The sequence below is a fragment of the Anomaloglossus baeobatrachus genome, chromosome 10 (assembly GCF_048569485.1).
Source record: "Anomaloglossus baeobatrachus isolate aAnoBae1 chromosome 10, aAnoBae1.hap1, whole genome shotgun sequence".
NCBI classification, from domain to species: domain Eukaryota; kingdom Metazoa; phylum Chordata; class Amphibia; order Anura; family Aromobatidae; genus Anomaloglossus; species Anomaloglossus baeobatrachus.
In genome coordinates this window covers 132,868,036-132,887,132 of record NC_134362.1, presented here as the reverse complement: position 1 = coordinate 132,887,132, position 19,097 = coordinate 132,868,036, and the positions used below count along the sequence as shown (strand labels likewise).

The 19,097-nt window shown below is 47.2% G+C and overlaps 1 protein-coding gene across 3 annotated transcripts in view; it reads right to left on the bottom strand.

Moving 5' to 3' along the window:
- LOC142254541 (dipeptidase 2-like) overlaps nt 1–13,174 on the bottom strand; it is a 939,193-nt gene extending 926,019 nt beyond the window's left edge. For 2 of the 3 annotated variants that reach the window (XM_075325645.1, XM_075325648.1), the window contains exon 1: nt 9,318–9,401. The gene's annotated coding sequence lies outside the window, so the exon portion shown is untranslated. Of the gene's footprint in view, nt 1–9,317; nt 9,402–13,125 lie in introns of those variants that run through there. The other variant, XM_075325647.1, reaches the window with a different exon arrangement.
- Nucleotides 13,175–19,097: the final 5,923 nt, after the last annotated feature.

Here is a 19,097-nt window from a genome sequence, read left to right as displayed (position 1 = left end):
GAAGTGCTGGAAGTTGGAGGCCAGGAGGCTGCGACAGCTGGCGGCAACCCGCCTGACGCAGGAACACGAGATGACGACTCCGGCCCTAGTCCCGGGTCTGCTGCTGAGTTTGAAGAGGCCAGTGAGCGTTCCCGCTATGTATGGGACCCCATGGTTGTCCATGCCCCGTGTGCCGGTGGAAATGGGTACCGGGTGCCCCTGTCACCGCAGGCATGTCAGTGCATGTTTGATGTGCCGGTGGCAGAGGATGGGTCCGGCTCAGCAGAAAAGTACGAGTAGGGCAGCGGGTGCCCGTAGCAGCAGTCCCCGTTGGGACCACCATTGTTGTTTGAAAAAGTTTGAAAGAATGATAAGAAAATGATGATACCGTGAAAGTAACCTGATTTGCTTTGTGATTTGCAACCGGCTGGAGCCGGCACCGTTGTCCCCGTGGGGACCGTTTAAAGTTTTGCATGGAGGACTATCCATGGACAAGCCCGTGAACTTGCAGGGCAACCACAAACGTTAAGTGGCTTGTAAATAAGTTGTTTACCGTTACCGTTTTCTGCCATGCCGCCTCCGGAGAGGCAGGTTGGAGGGAGGGCCCTCAGCAGAGCAGGCTAGGGCCCAGCCACCAAAGGAACCGGTGGCTACCCTCTGGAGGGAAGGACAGATCCCGCTCGGGTACCGTGTGCTGGACTGTGGGTCAAGGGGTGCTGCCTGGGCTTTAGGGGCAGCATCAGGGCCAGGTTGCTTGGGTGGGAGAGAGCGGAAACCGTAACCGTAAACCGTTTGCAACGTTAAAAAAGAAATGTGCCTCCCGTCTTGGGAAGAGTTATTATTAAAAATGTACATAATTTTCCGTTTATGATGTTATACCTTTTTACATTTACAGAAAACAAAAGGAAAATAAAACCGGTGTTGGACGGGCAGCCCGAGGACGGTCTGCGTTTTGCTAAGGGGGAATGTGTCGCCCTGGGCAAGCCAGGGGACACAGGTAACAACACACACGCACCCCACATTCCCTGCAGATACACCAGCTAACCCACAAATCCTTGTTGCCTTCCTCCAGAGGCTGATGATTCATACCAGGGGGTGGAGCCAGGCGGTTGGTGTCCGCCCACCAAGGAGTTCACAGCTCTGGAGGCAGGAAGTTCCAGGCAGTTTAGCCCAGGCAGGGCTTGTGTGAGGAGTCAGCTCAGGGACGAGCTTGAGTGAACAACAGAGTGTAGCTCAGGAGGGAGCTAGAGTGAAGTGAAACATCAGTGAAAGTGACAGAAAGCCTGAAGTTAGTCTGTGGCTGTGTGCCCAGACGGAGTCAGCAAGGTCAGCAGACGGTGGTGAAGGTCTGCAGTGGGACTGTCTGGAGGTTGCTGGAAGGACCACGGAAGCTGTGTGTACCCGGGGGTCTGGAGCAGTATACAAAGGGCAGTCAGTACCAAGGCAGGGGCTTTTCGGATCCCGGTAAGGCTTGGAGTCGCTGTAAATTGCCAAATTCGTTAGTGAAGGGGACGTAGATCCCCCAACAAGCAAGTCCTGATTGACGGCAAAGGTCCAACCACAACGGGGAAACACCGCCACCGCCAAGGCACCAGTTTCCCAGGGCCGGCGCCTGCGGGCAAAGTGTGGAGCTCCTCCGGCACAGATTGTAGTCGGGGAGCGGGTAACCGGTGGGAATCCACCGCTACCAAACAGACATTTCAAAGGTGCAGGGAAGAGACCGTCACCGCTAACTGCAGGGAACCGCAGCACCGTGAACCGTCCGAGGGACCCGTCCAACCAGCCGTTTGTTTACCGAGAACTGTGTCGTATTTACTGGCTGAGTGAGTACCTCAGTGCCGCAAGGCACAGCGCTGCCCCTGCGCCCCTGCACCCCACTGGGCCCCGGGATCACCAACCACTACCCACGGAGGGGCAATACAACAACTGGCTGCTCCGCCTCACCATCCCCGGGATCCCCATATAGAGCAGCGGTGGTGTACACTCAATCACCACAACCGTGGGTGGCGTCACGGACAATAAACAATGTCCCAACCAATCTCCCCCTTTTCACTCACGGGCGAGGAGTGCCGCTCGAGAAACCCCCGGGATCCGGCCTACAGCTCGAGCCACCACTGAGCAGCGGCCGCCGGACCCAAGCAGAAGGGGGTGAGCGTGGTGTGCCGACACCCTCCTCCCCGCCCGCGACAGGAGCACACTGTAATTATTATTCGGAGTCAGGTGTTGGGACAAGAGGAAGGGGAGGAAGTACAGGAGGAGTCATATGCGGAAGGGATAACAAGATCTACGAGGTCCAGATGGTCAGCGGCACCTATGCGGCAGTCATGGTGAGGGAGAGGGATTAACAAGGGCGCATAGTATCAGCAAAAAGTGTTGAGGAAGGTGCAGGAGCCCATGAAGAAATGGAGGACGAACTGGCGATGGGCATGGAAGACTCAGCAGATGAGTGAGAGCTTGCTCACATTTCGGTTGTGCGAGGTTGTGGGGAGAGGGCAGAGGAAGGAGGCACGATTCTCACCTCTCTGCCACCAACTCACCAAGGACTTGGTCCTCCTGGATGCACAAGACTCATGAGCGCCTTCTTGCTGCACTACCTACAACATGACCCTCGGATTGTACGAATTCAAAGTAATCCAGAATACTGGGTTGCCACACTGTTAGATCCCCGGTACAAGACAAAATTTGGCGAAATAATTCCTGCCATAGAAATGGACGCACGTATACAGGAGTATCTGCAGAATGTGGTACGCAATCTTAGATCTGCTTTTCCACTAAACACCAGTGCTGCACAGAGTGAATCTCAACGGTTTGTCATGGATAGGAGGAAATGGTCTTTTACTTGTCCACATCTGAGGGACCGAGGGCTGGCTGCTGTGCTGAGATGGCGTTGAGTACAGTGTCCCTGCAGAGTTGCACTTTTGGTCATATACCAAAATGAGTTGAAAAAGGACAGATGTTGGTGGAAAGGGGAACAGGTGTGTTGGAAAGGGGAAAAAAGTTTTGGTCCGTGGATTTGGTGGTTAAGCAACAGTGACATTTGCTGAAGAAACATCATCTGTTACAGTGGGACTGGCAGATTTGGATAAAGTGGTATATACTATGTTACCGCTATATAACGAAAATTAATAAGAAAAGAAAGAGAAAGGTATATATCCCCATCAGCAGTCAGTGTGCACCGTGCTCCCAGTTGGAAAAGGAGAGGTTGGCAACTGGAAGGTTTGGTGGAGGATACAGAGCTGTGTGGCTATGAAACTAATAGTAGCCTGAACCGAGTTAGACGCCATTCGGATCTGGAGACTGGGAGCCCTGTTAGCGTCACAGGGTCCACATGCCCACCCAGCCCAGGAACTCCCTGTTAACAACACAGGGGCCATTGAGTACGCTGACCGTGTGTGTAGGGGCACACCTGTGGACAGCAGGCGCATTAGCAGCAGCAGGCCTGTTAATGCCACTGGGCTGCACAAGCAGGACTGGTAGGACAGGAGCTGGTCTTAACCGTTCTGCGTTACCAACTGTGGTGGTGGCCTGCATCGACACCCTATCCCTGCCTACCTCTGGCCTAAAGCCGCAATGGGTTCAACACATGGAGGTGTGCTCTTTCGGAGCATAATAGAAGACTGCGCACCTCCTTGTTGGCTCCAGCCCCTTTTATAACCTGGGTCCGCCCCAAACCAGGGTGAACCACAATGCACCTCCTGGAGACAAAAGTAGAGTGACACGTCATGAGTGGCATAACTAGCGTCCTATTTGGAACCGCAACTTCAATGATGACCTCATGGCTGCCATGACCCAAACACCTCACCAGTCATCGTCTGACCATCAATAATGCGGTGACAAGTCATAGGGGTGGGCCTCTGCAAGCCATTTGGGAGGACACCTGATGCCCTGTTGTCTATATGGGACCCCCACATCAGGGGCAGGGCCAAAGAGTTCATTACCGGACCTAGTCTCTGATGCAGTAAGTGCCTGAGCATGCTCAGTAGCATGAAATACAGTCTCTGAAAAAAGACTATCAGCTTTAGCATGGTGTCTAGGCACAAAACAGGACTTAGACCCGGCACGGAATGCAAGCACCTGTGCAAAGAGGCTTTTCACACTTAGTGTGGGAGCATGCGCTGTATCCCGAAATGAAGACTTAGCGTCAGGAATGGCACAGTCAGGCTGAGCATACTCACTAGGCGAAACACTGTAATTAGGCTGCAGCTGGGGTAAATCGGCACACGCATGCGCACTAGCTGCCTCTCCACACTTAGACGTGGAGGAGAAATTGCTCTTGGAGATGCTGTCTATGAACAGAAGGAAAAGCTAAAGGAAGCCTGACTTTCTATCCCTCCGAATTATCAAATGCAGCAATGAATTCCCTGAGTTTGCTATAACACTAGCGTAGCAAAATGTGCATGAGGGTGTCATGTAGAGGTGCTATAAATAGCTTGGCACCAGTGGGGCACTAATGGAATACAACAGCCAGTTCTATGATGCCACTAAATGGCAGTATTTTTTGCTATCATTATAGCTTATTAAAAACAGAGCAGGAGGGTGTCATGAAGAGGTGCTAGAAATAGCTTGGCACCAGTGGGGCACTAATGGAATACAACAGCCAGTTCTATGATGCCACTAAATGGCAGTATTTTTTGCTATCATTATAGCTTATTAAAAACAGAGCAGGAGGGTGTCATGCAGAGGTGCTAGAAATAGCTTGGCACCAGTGGGGCACTAATGGAATACAACAGCCAGTTCTATGATGCCACTAAATGGCAGTATTTTTTGCTATCATTATAGCTTATTAAAAACAGAGCAGGAGGGTGTCATGCAGAGGTGCTAGAAATAGCTTGGCACCAGTGGGGCACTAATGGAATACAACAGCCAGTTCTATGATGCCACTAAATGGCAGTATTTTTTGCTATCATTATAGCTCATTAAAAACAGAGCAGGAGGGTGTCATGCAGAGGTGCTGCACATAGATTTGCACAAGTGGGGCACTAATGGAGTACAACAGCCACTTCTTGTATGCCACTAGGTACACTGAGTGTTTGCTAGTATAATGGCTTAGTAACAATGAGTTTGAGTGTGCAATGCAGGCAGAGGTGCTGCAAATATCTTTGCAATAGTGTGACTAGACAAAAGTACAATAGCCACGTTTAGGATGCCACTAGGTACACTGACTGTTTGCTAGTATAATGGCTTAGTTAAAAAAAGTTTGAGTTTGCAATGCAGGCAGACGTGCTGCAAATATCTTTGCACTAGTTTGACTACACAAAAGTACAATAGCCATGTTTAGGATGCCACTAGGTACACTGACTGTTTGCTTGTATAATGGCTTAGTTAAAAAAAGTTTGAGTGTGCAATGCAGGCAGACGTGCTGCAAATATCTTTGCACTAGTGTGACTACACAAAAGTCCAATAGCCACGTTTAGGATGCCACTAGGTACACTGACTGTTTGCTAGTATAATGGCTTAGTTAAAAAGAGTTGCAGTGTGCAATGCAGGCAGACATGCTGCAAATATCTTTCCACTAGTTTGACTACACAAAAGTACAATAGCCACGTTTAGGATGCCACTAGGTACACTGACTGTTTGCTAGTATAATGGCTTAGTTATAATGAGTTGGAGTGTGCAATGCAGGCAGACATGCTGCTAATATCTTTGCAATAGTGTGACTAGACAAAAGTACAATAGCCACGTTTAGGATGCCACTAGGTACACTGACTGTTTGCTAGTATAATGGCTTAGTTAAAAAGAGTTGGAGTGTGCAGAGGACAGGAGGGTACAGTGCCAGGATTGTGGGGCTCTGGGTAGAGGAATGGAAGCCTGCCTTTCTATTCCCTCCTAATGTTGAAATGCAGCGACGAAATCCCTGACCTTGGCTACACAGACGCTGTCGCTGTTTTCAGGACCTGTCACCTATGGCTCTGACCCTACCGGTTTGAGCCCTTAAAAGGACTGATAGAAAGTGCTCTCCCTAAGCTGTCCAGCGCTGTGTATGGAGCGCATACAGCTGTATCAGCGATAGGACTCAGGACGGAGCTGCGACAGTGATGTCTGACACCAAAGACGCAGAAGAGATAATGGCGTCCTGGAGGAAAATGTCCGGTTTTATAATGCAGGGATATGTGACATGACGCCTAATAAGGAGTTATTGGCAGCCCATAGCTGCCAATAAGTCCTAGATTAATCATGTCAGGCGTCTCCCCGAGATACCTTCCATGATTAATCTGTAAATTACAGTTAAAAAACACACCCCCGAAAAATCCTTTATTAGAAATAAAAAACACTAACAAATTCCCTCATTACCAATTTATTACCCACAACAAAGCCCTCCTTGTCCGGCGTAATCCACGGTCCTCCAGCGTCGCATCCAGCTCTGCTGCATGCAGGTGACAGGAGCAGCAGAAGACACAGCCGCTCCTGTCACCTGCACGCAGCTAATGAAGAGAGCCGTGTGATCGGCTGAGCTGTCACTGAGGTTACCTGGATCCAGCGGTGGATCCAGCGGTGGCCGCGGGTAACCTCAGTGACAGTTCAGCTGATCGCGCTACTCACCGCCGCTCCGGTCAGCTCCACGCAGCAAATGAGGTGAGTAGCGCTATCAGCTGAGCTGTCACTGAGGTTACCCGCGGCCACCGCTGGATCCAGGTAACCTCAGTGACAGCTCAGCCGATCACACGGCTCTCTTCATTAGCTGTGTGCAGGTGACAGGAGCGGCTGTGTCTTCTGCTGCTCCTGTCACCTGCATGCAGCAGAGCTGGATGCGACGCTGGAGGACCGTGGATTACACCGGACAAGGAGGGCTTTGTTGTGGGTAATAAATTGGTAATGAGGGAATGTGTTTGTGTTTTTAATTTCTAATAAAGGATTTTTTCGGGTGTGTGTTTATTTACTGTCACTTACAGATTAATCATGGAAGGAATCTCGGGGAGACGCCTTACATGATTAATCTAGGACTTATTGGTAGCTATTGGCTGCCAATAACTCCTTATTACCCCGATTTGCCAACGCACCAGGGTAAATCGGGAAGAGCCGGGTACAGTCCCAGAACTGTCGCATCTAATGTATGCGGCAATTCTGGGCGTCTGCTGGCTGATATTGTTAGGCTGGGGGGCTCCCCATAACGTGGGGCTCCCCATACTGAGAATACCAGCCTGCAGCCGTATGGCTTTATCTGGCTGGTATTAAAATAGGGGGGGACCGCACGCCGGATTTTTTAATTATTTATTTATTTACACGGCACACAGAGCCGCGCGGCATTAAATGAAGTCGGGTGAAGTTCACCTGCTTTTTTGACACGTCCTTAACGACCAGCTAGTCGCTCTGCAGGTCCGGATCGCTGTTAGGTCGTTGGCCAGGTCTGCCTGTTTGACAGCTCACCAGAGACTTTGTAGCGATCCCGGCTAGGTTGAGATCGCAGGTTGGATCGCTAGAAAGTCTCAGTGTGTAAACCCAGCTTAAGAGATCGAGAAATTGAAAGAACTGTCAAGTTCGGAGGAGGAAGGCGGATGATATGGGCAATGATGAGCTATATGCGAGTGTCCTATAAGATGAGTTACTTTGTAAACTCAAGTACTATGGGTATGAAAAAGACGACATAATGTTCCAGCAGGGCCAAAAGCATACATCAAAATTGGGAAACAAATGGTTCAGTGACACAGTCTCCATACTTCAACTTAACCAAACACTTGTGGGTAGAGTTTGAGGAAATGCTGTATACATACCCAAGTGAGTTGACCAATATGCACCAACATTAGGAACGTGTAGAAGAGAGCTGGAATCAGATTTTGGACAAGACAGGCTTGTGAAAGGCTTTTGGCAGATTCAGGCTTGAATCTGATAGAGAGCATGCTCAGAAGGATTCAGGCAGTGTTGAATGTCAAAGGTGGATTTACAAAATACTAATAAAATAATAAAAATGAAATTTACATCTTTAGTACTAAGGTAGTAACAAACAATGCACTGACATATTAAGAATCTGGATAGCTAATCATATGCTAAATAGTTACAAGTCAGATTTATATTTGAGATAGCCAAGTTGATTGAATATAAAAGGAATGTAGTCTCATGCTGAAAGCTATAATGGATGGTGAGATATGAAGCCTGAAAGTCAAAAATTCAAAACATTGTTACTCTTAGGGGTACTTTGCACGCTGCAACATCGCTAGCCGATGATAGCGATGCCGAGCGCGATAGTACCCGCCCCCGTCGCACATGCGATATCTTGTGATAGCTGCCATAGCAAACAGTATCGCTACGGCAGCTTCACACGCACTTACCTGCCCTGCAACGTCGCTCTGGCCGGCGACCCGCCTCCTTCCTAAGGGGGCGGGTCGTGCGGCGTCACAGCGATGTCACACGGCAGGCGGCCAATAGAAGCGGAGGGCCGGAGATGAGCAGGACGTAAACATCCCGCCAACCTCCTTCCTTCCGCATAGCCAGTGGACGCAGGTAGGAGACGTTCCTCGCTCCTGCGGTGTCACACACAGAGAAGTGTGCTGCCGCAGAAACGAGGAACAACATCGTATCTCTTATTGGTGCGACATTATGGAAATGTCTGACACTGCACAGATCACTAATTTACGAAGCTTTTGCGATCGTTTATCGGTGCATCTAGGCTTACACGTTGCGACGTCGTTACTGGCACCGGATGTGCGTCACTTTCGATTTGACCCCGACGATATCGCAGTAGCGATGTCGCAACGTGCAAAGTACCCCTTAGGCTCATCAGTGTAATTGAGTGTTGAAGATATTTGGGTGTGCTGTGGTTTATTTCATTAAGCTTCCCTTTAAGATCATGTTTAAAATCTTATAAAGTTAAACAGTCATGTTTACAATACTCTGCTATTAGTATATTGTTCAGATCTTGAAGAGACCCAAGGTATTTCAAAATCTTATATGTGTAATCTAGTATTTTAAGAATTGTACTTATACAGTACTGTGCAATGTTATCATCTCTTCATACTGTTTCTTGTTTAAAGGAAGATCTCATATTTCAATATTTAAATCAAGGAATAATGTATATAATGCTTTTTGGATGTTAGCTCAGTATTTGTAGAAAAAACAGATCAGCTTTTTTTATTAATTTCTATTATACAATATCAAACAAAATGTATTATTTTGTGTCTAATGAAAAATACTGGTTTTAAGACATCTCTTGTGATTTCCCAACCATTCTTACTGTGGATGTGCAAAACAAATAGTGGTTATAAAGTACTGTTACATTGGTACACATCAATAACAGACAGCAAATCTAACCTATAGAGATAGAACAAAGAGAAAATCCCAAGCACTCTTTAAACAGTGCAATGCAATTCCTTCAATACAATGCAAACATGCAGAAACAGCTATACCTGGATCACTCCTGAATGAGGTCCTGTCTGTTGTAGGGCAGGAAATTGTACTGCCAGCTGGTTGCAGAGCCCTGCTGTTCCTCCTTTTCCGGTTAAAAACAATTGCATAGCATAGAGGCTGGACTGCACAGAAAATAGCTCTTTCAAAAGTAAAAGCTCTGATTAACTATTTAGAAGGCTTCAGGAAGAAGTACATTTTTCACGTGAAAATTATAGGATATATTAATGATCGTTAACTATAATTACTGGAACATGTAAGTAGTTCAGGATATGTAGGAAATAATTTCTCTTTTCATATCTGGTTCCATTTGAAAGGCATAATAATTACAAATTAGATTTTTGGATTACAAATTAGTTTTTGAGTTGCAGTTTCCAGCAGAGTGCCTGGAATTTGAATACATACACTTTGCTTGGGAGGGTGTTTTACAGAGTGGTAAAGGGTTGATTTAAAATGTTCTAAAAGTATTTTTTTTTATTATTATTATTATTATTCTTGCTATCTATAAAAAAAACTAACATATTATTTTGCAATTTTACAACTGGTCATTAGTACTATTACTAAACCCATACTTCCTAGTCGACATCGGCAGCATCAGCTTGATTTTGACTAGGGATGACTGAACCTAAACTGTAAAATTTGGGGTTCATACAGGAAAATGGGTGTCCGGGGCTCGAACTGAAACAGAGATTTTTTTTAAAAGTCTGTGTCCGAGTTCAAACTTTGGGTGCTGTGTGTCTCTGTGTGTGTGTGTGTGTCTCTGTATCAGTCTGTTTGTCTCTATGTGTGTGACTCTGTGTATGTCTCTGTATCTGTGTGTGTGTGTGTGTGTGTGTGTCTTTCTCCGTGTGTCACTGTTTCTATCAGTATGTGTGTGTCTGTGTGTGTCTTTCTGTCTCTGTGTTTTTTACTGTGTCTCTGTGTGTCTGTCTCTGTATCAGTCTCTGGGTGTCTGTCTCTGTGTGTGTCTTTCTGACTGTTTGTGTGTGTGTCACTGTCTGTCTCTTTGTGTCTGTCTGTGTGTCTCTGTTTGTGTCTCTGTATGTGTGTCTGTGTGTCTCCGTCTGTGTGTCTGTGTGTGTGTGTGTCTGTGTGTGTCTGTCTGTATCGGTCTGTGTTTCTGTGTGTGTCTGTCTCTGTGTGACTCTGTCTCCATTTGTGTCTGTTTCTGTGTTGCCTCTGGCTCTGTGTGCCTCTGTCTCAGTATGTCTGTGTGTTGCTGTTTGTGTTTCTGTGTGCGTCTGTCTCTATGTGTGTCTCTGTCTCTGTGTCTTTGCCTCTGTGTGCATCTGCTTCTGTGTGTGCCTCTGTCTCTGTGTGCCTCTGTCACTGTATGCCTCTGTCACTGTATGCCTCTGTCACTGTATGCCTCAGTCTCTGTATGCCTCTGTCTCTACCAATATCATATTAACTGACAGATAAGCTGTCTTATACTAAGAATGTCCTTTGTTGCTTATTAATGATCTGTAGCTGCCAGGTTCATTGACGTTAATGTAAGCAGGTTTATTGGTGAATAACTGTATAGCATGGGGTTAAATTTTCCTTTCAAAACATAGTCTATGAGGTTCCTTGAGTCAAATGAAGTGTCTGCAGAATTTCGTGGTTGTAAATGCGATGGTGCAGATTCGTTTCACAGACATACACACACACACACACACACACACACACACACACACACACACACACACATGCATATATACATACCACACATACATACATTCAGCTTTATATACTAGCTAGATCTGACTTTATTGCATGTAGTAATACCAAGTATGTTTATTTTCTATTATTATATCTTTATTTTTAAGGGGTGGAGATATTCAAACTTTTATATTGATTTTATCTTTTTGCATTGTTAAACTGTTTTTCTTTTTCACTTTACTTCTTAGTTCCCTTAAGGCCTAAAACACACTTCCGCAAAAAAAAAGTCTGTGTGACACGGTCCGTTTTTCGGGTCCGTGTTCCGTTTTTTTGGGGCGTTTCTCCGGTACGTATGGCATCCGTGTGATGGCGTATGCGAGCCGTCTGGAGAGAAGGATGTGGATTCACCCCCTTGTGAAGCTCAGGAAAACACATGGGCATTTTAATATTCTCTATGGCGAAATGCGGAAATTTCCACCAAAATTCCAAGCCTACTGCCATCTCACCATGAATTCATTTGACAACATCCTTGGCCTTGTGTACCATCGTTTGAATCATCAGGACACCTCTATGCGCCTCAGCATCTCCCCTGAGGAACGACTGTTGGTGACTTTACGGTAGGTAGTGTCATGTAAACTCATGCTTTATCTGTTATTTTGAAATACATGTTAAATCTCAAAGGCATCATTTTGTTGAAATTATGTAATTTAAAATTATGGTCTTTGTAGAAAACTTATATTGATCACATAACCTCATTGCAATCTCAAAATAAGATCTGAGAGTTCACATCTACCATTCTATCTCTACCAAAATTAAAGAAACAAGAGGCATTAACCCCTTCACGACCGCGGGCCGTAAAATTACGTCCTATTTTAACGTGACTTAACGACCAGGGACGTAATTTTACGGCCTAAACTTCATTTGATTGCCGTGGCCATAGCAACGGCTTTCAAATGATGTCCCCTGCTGTTTCTTACAGCAGGGGACCTTTGCTTGACCCCAGGGGGGGTGGCATCGCCACCCCCCATAGGCGATCGATGTGATTGGCTGTTCAAATCGGAACCGCCAATCACATTGATCACGCTGTTTTCGGCAAAAAAAAATGCCAAAAATGGTGTGATCCTGTAAAATCCAGCTAGGACCGGAGCTGCAGCAGCTCCGATCATTGGCTGGAAGCAAGCAGACACCGTGGCCCCCCCCCGCAGCACTGATTGGAGCGATCGTGCTATGACGCGCAATCGCTCCAATCAGCGTGCAAAAGGGGCTGTTTGACCTGGCGGTGACCGCTCTCCCAAGGCTTGTTTTAGCCTGGAGACCCCTCCCCCAGCCATTCTGCGCTTGCATCCGCTGGGAGTTGTAGTGCCACGCTGCCCGCTGCTGCTGCTTTCGCTTTCGCTTTCGCCTGATCTCTGCTGCCGCCGCCACTTCATCTCTGCTGCCGCCGCTGTTTTTCCAGGTGCCCGACCTCTGCTGCCCCCCCCCTGATCTCTGCTGCCCCCTTCCCCCCCCCCGATCTCTGCTGCCCCCTTCCCCCCCCCCGCCCCCGATCTCTGCTGTTGTCGCCACCTTCCGCTGCCTGATCTTTGCAGCCGCCGCTGCTCCCCAGTGATCTGTGCTGTCCCCGTATCTCTGCTGCCCCCCCCGATCTCTGCTGCCCCCCCCGATCTCTGCTGCCCCCCCCCGATCTCTGCTGCCCCCTCCCGATCTCTGCTGCCCCCTCCCGATCTCTGCTTCCGTCGCCACCTTTCCCGGTGCACGACCGCCGCGTGATCTGTGCTGCCCCCCCGATCTCTGCTGCCCCCCGATCTCTGCTGCCCCCCCCGATCTCTGCTGCCCCCTCCCGATCTCTGCTGCCCCCTCCCGATCTCTGCTTCCGTCGCCACCTTTCCCGGTGCACGACCGCCGCGTGATCTGTGCTGCCCCCCCGATCTCTGCTGCCCCCCGATCTCTGCTGCCCCCCCCCGATCTCTGCTGCCCCCCCCCGATCTCTGCTGCCCCCCCCGATCTCTGCTGCCGTCGCCACCTGATCTTTGCAGCCGGCGCTGCCTGATCTGCCCCTTCCCCCACTCTGATCGCTCTGTAACACCCCCCCTCGGCTTCTCCTGTCCCCCCCTCGGCTTCTCCTGTCCCACCCTCGGCTTCTCCTGTCCCCCCCTGTCGTTCCCTTACCTGCTGCTGCCGCTGTCTGGATCCTCCTGCCTGAGTGTCTGACGGCTTCATCATCCAGACTCATCTGCGTCTTCCTGGGTCCTAGCTTCCTTCTGCAGTCTGGTGACTGATCTTCCTGCTGGTCCTGTGAGTATAATTTATTTTTTTTTTTTTTCCCTTGTTGCTTTTTTTTTTTTGTATTTCATCTGTCTGTGCGTCCTGCAGCCGCGGAGCGCAGATCCATGATGCATATCACGGATCTGCGTCCGAGCTCAGTTTAGCGCAGGATTTTTTTTTTTTTTCCCCGTATCAGTGATTGCTTTTTACACCTTATCCGCCGAGCGCAGATCCATGATGCATATCACGGATCTGCGTCCGAGCTCAGTTTAGCGCAGGATTTTTTTTTTTTCCCCCGTATCAGTGATTGCTTTTTACACCTTATCCGCCGAGCGCAGATCCATGATGCATATCACGGATCTGCGTCCGAGCTCAGTTTAGCGCAGGATTTTTTTTTTTTTTTCCCCGTATCAGTGATTGCTTTTTACACCTTATCCGCCGAGCACAGATCCATGATGCATATCACGGATCTGCGTCCGAGCTCAGTTTAGCGCAGGATTTTTTTTTTTTTCCCCGTATCAGTGATTGCTTTTTACACCTTATCCGCCGAGCGCAGATCCATGATGCATATCACGGATCTGCGTCCGAGCTCAGTTTAGCGCAGGATTTTTTTTTTTTTCCCCGTATCAGTGATTGCTTTTTACACCTTATCCGCCGAGCGCAGATCCATGATGCATATCACGGATCTGCGTCCGAGCTCAGTTTAGCGCAGGATTTTTTTTTTTCTTTTACGGACGCCTTTTTAGTATGTTTCATTTTTATGATTCCAAATTTTAAATCTAGTTATTTTCTTTTTCTTTCTAGATTTTTTATTTGTCTACTCAAAGAAAATAAAGAAACACACACACACACACACACGCACACTAATAAAGTTTAGTTTGTTGGGTTTTTTTGGGTTTTTTTTCCACGCCCCACACACCCTACACAATGTCCCACTTGCGCCGCTCATCCCGACCACAACTTTTTTCAGCCCAGGAGGCATATGACCATATTGCCTCCGAAACCGAGAGTGAGGGAGAAGACCCCACATTCTTGTACTCGTCCCACTCCGACTCCTCTTCCTCCTCCTTCAGTGAAGAAGAAGAAGTACGAAGAAGACGCAGAAGAAGAAGTGGACATCAGCCAAGAGTGAGTGACCCCCAATCCAGCACTAGTGCTACTGCCCCCCAATCCAGCACTAGTGCTACTGCCCCCCAATCCAGCACTAGTGCTACTGCCCCCCAATCCAGCACTAGTGCTACTGCCCCCCAAACCAGCACTAGTGCTAGTGCCCCCCAGCCTAGCACTAGTGATCCCCTCTGGTCCCCGGCCCCTGCAAACTTTGCACCACGGATTCCGGACTTCATCCCCCAATCAGGAATCCAGTTTGAGACTGCCAACCTCAGTGAACTAGATTTTTTCAAAGTCTTTTTCACTGAGCAGTTCATAAGTCTCATGGTGGTGCAAACCAATTTGTACGCCGAACGTTTTTTGGCTCAAAACGCTGCTTCCTCATTTTCTGACTGGTCTCCCGTTGACGCAGTTGAAATGATGAAGTTCTGGGGTCTGGTTCTTAATATGGGGTTGGTGAAGAAGCCTGAAATCCGCAAATACTGGAGTGTAGATATTATAAATAACACTCCAGTATTTCGCATGGTAATGACCCGTCACCGTTTCGAGTCAATCCATAAATTTCTCCATTTCAGGGACAATTCGGAGTGTCTTCCCCGAGATGACCCGAATTTTGAAAGACTTTTCAAAATTCGTCCGGTCATCGATCACTTCAGCAACAAGTTTGCTGAAGTGTACATTCCCGAAAGGGAAATCTGCGTGGATGAAACCCTCATCCACTTCAAGGGAAGGCTGGGTTTCCGTCAGTACCTGCCCAACAAGAGGGCCAGGTATGGAATCAAACTCTATAAACTCTGCGAGAGTACCTCAGGGTATACTCTCAGGTTTAGAGTTTATGAGGGAAAAGACACCAAGATCGAACCCCCAGAATGCCCACCTTCTCTGGGGGTGAGTGGGAAAATAGTGTGGGATTTGGTGCACCCACTGCTGGATAAGGGTTATCACTTGTATGTTGATAACTTTTATACCAGCATCCCACTATTCAGATCCCTCTCTGCCAGAGCTACTGCAGCGTGCGGTACTGTGCGCAGAAACCAGAGGGGTCTCCCTACGTCGCTAACTGGGCAGCTGCTCCGAAAGGGCGAGAGCAGAGCCCAGTGTAGCGACAACATGCTTGTGGTCAAGTTCAGAGACAAGAGGGACGTCTTTTTGTTTACCACAATCCATAATCCTGGCACCACCACCACCACAGTTCGGGGTTCTCTTTCACAGGTCCAGAAACCTAACTGTGTCCTGGGGTACAACCGGTACATGGGGGGAGTTGATCTCTCTGATCAAGTCCTCCAGCCCTACAGTGCAGCACGAAAGGCTAAGGTGTGGTACAAGAAGCTGGCTGTGCACCTCGTATAGATGGCACTGTACAACGCGTTCGTGCTATCACGATGTGCAGGCAGCACCAACACCTTCCTTCAGTTCCAGGAGGTAGTGGTCAAGGCCCTGATGTTTGGAGATCAGGAGGCAGCGGCCCCCAGTACCTCTGGAACTGAAGGTTCTCGTTTTGTACGAGGGCAACATTTCCTAGGCAAGGTCCCGCAAGCAGCCAGAAAAGGTAGGACACAGAGAAAGTGTAGAGTGTGCCACAGGAACGGGATTAGAAAGGACACAACATGGCAATGCGACACCTGCCCCGACACACCTGGACTCTGCATCCCGGACTGTTTCAGAATCTACCATACATACATGCCAACCTGACATACTCCCCACAACTCACACAACATACACACACAAAAAAAAAACGGCACTCACACATACCATTCTGACTTATTCCCCTCAACTCACATAACACACACAGCCAAAAAAAAAAAAAAATTAAAAAAAAAAAAGCACTCCCATGCCAACTTGACATTATCTCCAACACATGCCAACCTGACGTTCACTCCCGTAATAAAAATACATACTTTCATCTTCAAGACGCAACACTAATTTTGGGATGGGGCATTGATCCAGGGAACTAGTCTGATTGCCATATGAGGAGTCGGGAAGGAATTTTTCCCCTAATGTGGAGTTTTTGATGCATGGGGTTTTTGCCTTCCTCTGGATCAATATGGGGGACATGGGGGTTCAAAATGCTCAGCACATATCTACATAGGTTCCTTGGGGGTTCTAGTTTCCAAATTGGGGTCACATGTGGGGGGTTTCCACTGTTTAGGCACATCAGGGGCTCTCCAAATGCGACTTGACACCCGCAGATCATTCCTCAAAATCTGCACTCCAAAATGTCACTTCTTCCCGTCTGAGCCCTGCCATGCACCTAAACAGTGGTTTTCCACCACATATGGGGTATCTGCGTACTTAGGAGAAATTGCACAACAAATTATATGGGGCAATTTTTCCTGATATGCTTGGGAAAATTAAAAATTTTTAACTCAAAGAACATTTTTGTTGAGAAAATAAGATTTTTTTATTTTCTCGGCTCAATGTTCCAATCTAATGTGAAGCACCTGGGGGATAAAGGTGCTCACTAAACATCTAGATAAATTCCATGAGGGGTCTAGTTTCCAAAATGGGGTCACATGTGGGGGGTTTCCACTGTTTAGGCACATCAGGGGCTCTCCAAATGCGACTTGACACCCGCAGATCATTCCTCAAAATCTGCACTCCAAAATGTCACTTCTTCCCGTCTGAGCCCTGCCATGCGCCTAAACAGTGGTTTTCCACCACATATGGGGTATCTGCGTACTCAGGAGAAATTTCACAACAAATTATATGGGGCAATTTTTCCTGAAATGCTTGGGAAAATTAAAAATTTTTAACTCAAAGAACATTTTTGTTGAGAAAATAAGATTTTTTTATTTTCTCGGCTCAATGTTCCAATCTAATGTGAAGCACCTGGGGGATAAAGGTGCTCACTAAACATCTAGATAAATTCCATGAGGGGTCTAGTTTCCAAAATGGGGTCACTTGTGGGGGTGCTCCATTGTTTAGGCACCTCAGGGGGTCTCCAAACGCAACATGGCATCCGCTAGCGATTCCAGACAATTCTGCATTCGAAAAGTCAAATGGCCCTCCTTGCCTTCTGAGCCCTGCTGTGCGCCCAAACAATTGATTTCCACCACATATGAGATATCGGCGTACTCAGGAGAAATTGCACAATACGTTTCATTGTGTGTTTTTTCCTAATACCCTTGTGAAAAAAAAAGCTACCTGGTTGAAGTAACAATTTTGTGGTAAAAAAAAAAAAATATTTTCTCGGCACAATGTAATAAACTTCTGTGAAGCTCCCAGGGGTTCAAAGTGCTCACTAAACATCTAGATAAATTCCATGAGGGGTCTAGTTTCCAAAATGGGGTCACTTGTGGGGGTGCTCCATTGTTTAGGCACCTCAGGGGGTCTCCAAACGCAACATGGCATCCACTAACGATTCCAGACAATTTTGCGTTCGAAAAGTCAAATGGCCCTCCTTGCCTTCTGAGCCCTGCTGTGCGCCCAAACAATTGATTTCCACCACATATGAGATATCAGCGTACTCAAAAGAAATTGCACAATACGTTTTATTGTGTGTTTTTTCCTAATACCCTTGTGAAAAAAAAAGCTACCTGGTTGAAGTAACAATTTTGTGGTAAAAAAAAAAAAAAATATTTTCTCGACACAATGTAATAAACTTCTGTGAAGCCCCCAGGGGTTCAAAGTGCTCACTAAACATCTAGATAAATTCCATGAGGGGTCTAGTTTCCAAAATGGGGTCACTTGTGGGGGTGCTCCATTGTTTAGGCACCTCAGGGGGTCTCCAAACGCAACATGGCATCCGCTAGCGATTCCAGACAATTTTGCATTCGAAAAGTCAAATGGCCCTCCTTGCCTTCTGAGCCCTGCTGTGCGCCCAAACAATTGATTTCCACCACATATGAGATATCGGCGTACTCAGGAGAAATTGCACAATACGTTTTATTGTGTGTTTTTTCCTAATACCCTTGTGAAAAAAAAAGCTACCTGGTTGAAGTAACAATTTTGTGGTTAAAAAAAAAAAAAATATTTTCTCGGCACAATGTAATAAACTTCTGTGAAGCTCCCAGGGGTTCAAAGTGCTCACTAAACATCTAGATAAATTCCATGAGGGGTCTAGTTTCCAAAATGGGGTCACTTGTGGGGGTGCTCCATTGTTTAGGCACCTCAGGGGGTCTCCAAACGCAACATGGCATCCACTAACGATTCCAGACAATTTTGCGTTCGAAAAGTCAAATGGCCTTCCTTGCCTTCTGAGCCCTGCTGTGCGCCCAAACAATTGATTTCCACCACATATGAGATATCGGCGTACTCAGGAGAAATTGCACAATACATTTTATTGTGTGTTTTTTCCTAATACCCTTGTGAAAAAAAAAGCTACCTGGTTGAAGTAACAATTTTGTGGTAAAAAAAAAAAAAATATTTTCTCGGCACAATGTAATAAACTTCTGTGAAGCCCCCAGGGATTCAAAGTGCTCACTAAACATCTAGATAAATTCCATGAGGGGTCTAGTTTCCAAAATGGGGTCACTTGTGTGGGAGCTCCATTGTTTAGGCACCTCAACGGGTCTCCAAACCCGACATGGCGTCCAATAATGAGTCCAGCTAATTTTGCTTTCAAAAATTCGAATGGCGCTCCTTACCTTCCGAGCTCTGCCGTGCGCCCAAACAATTGATTTTTACCACACATGGGGTATCAGCGTACTCAGGAGAAATTGCACAATAAATTGTAGGGTGCACTTTCTCTTTTCTCCCTTGTGAAAATGTAAATTTTTATGGCTAAAGTAACATTTTCATGTAAAAAAGTAAAATTTTAATTTTTT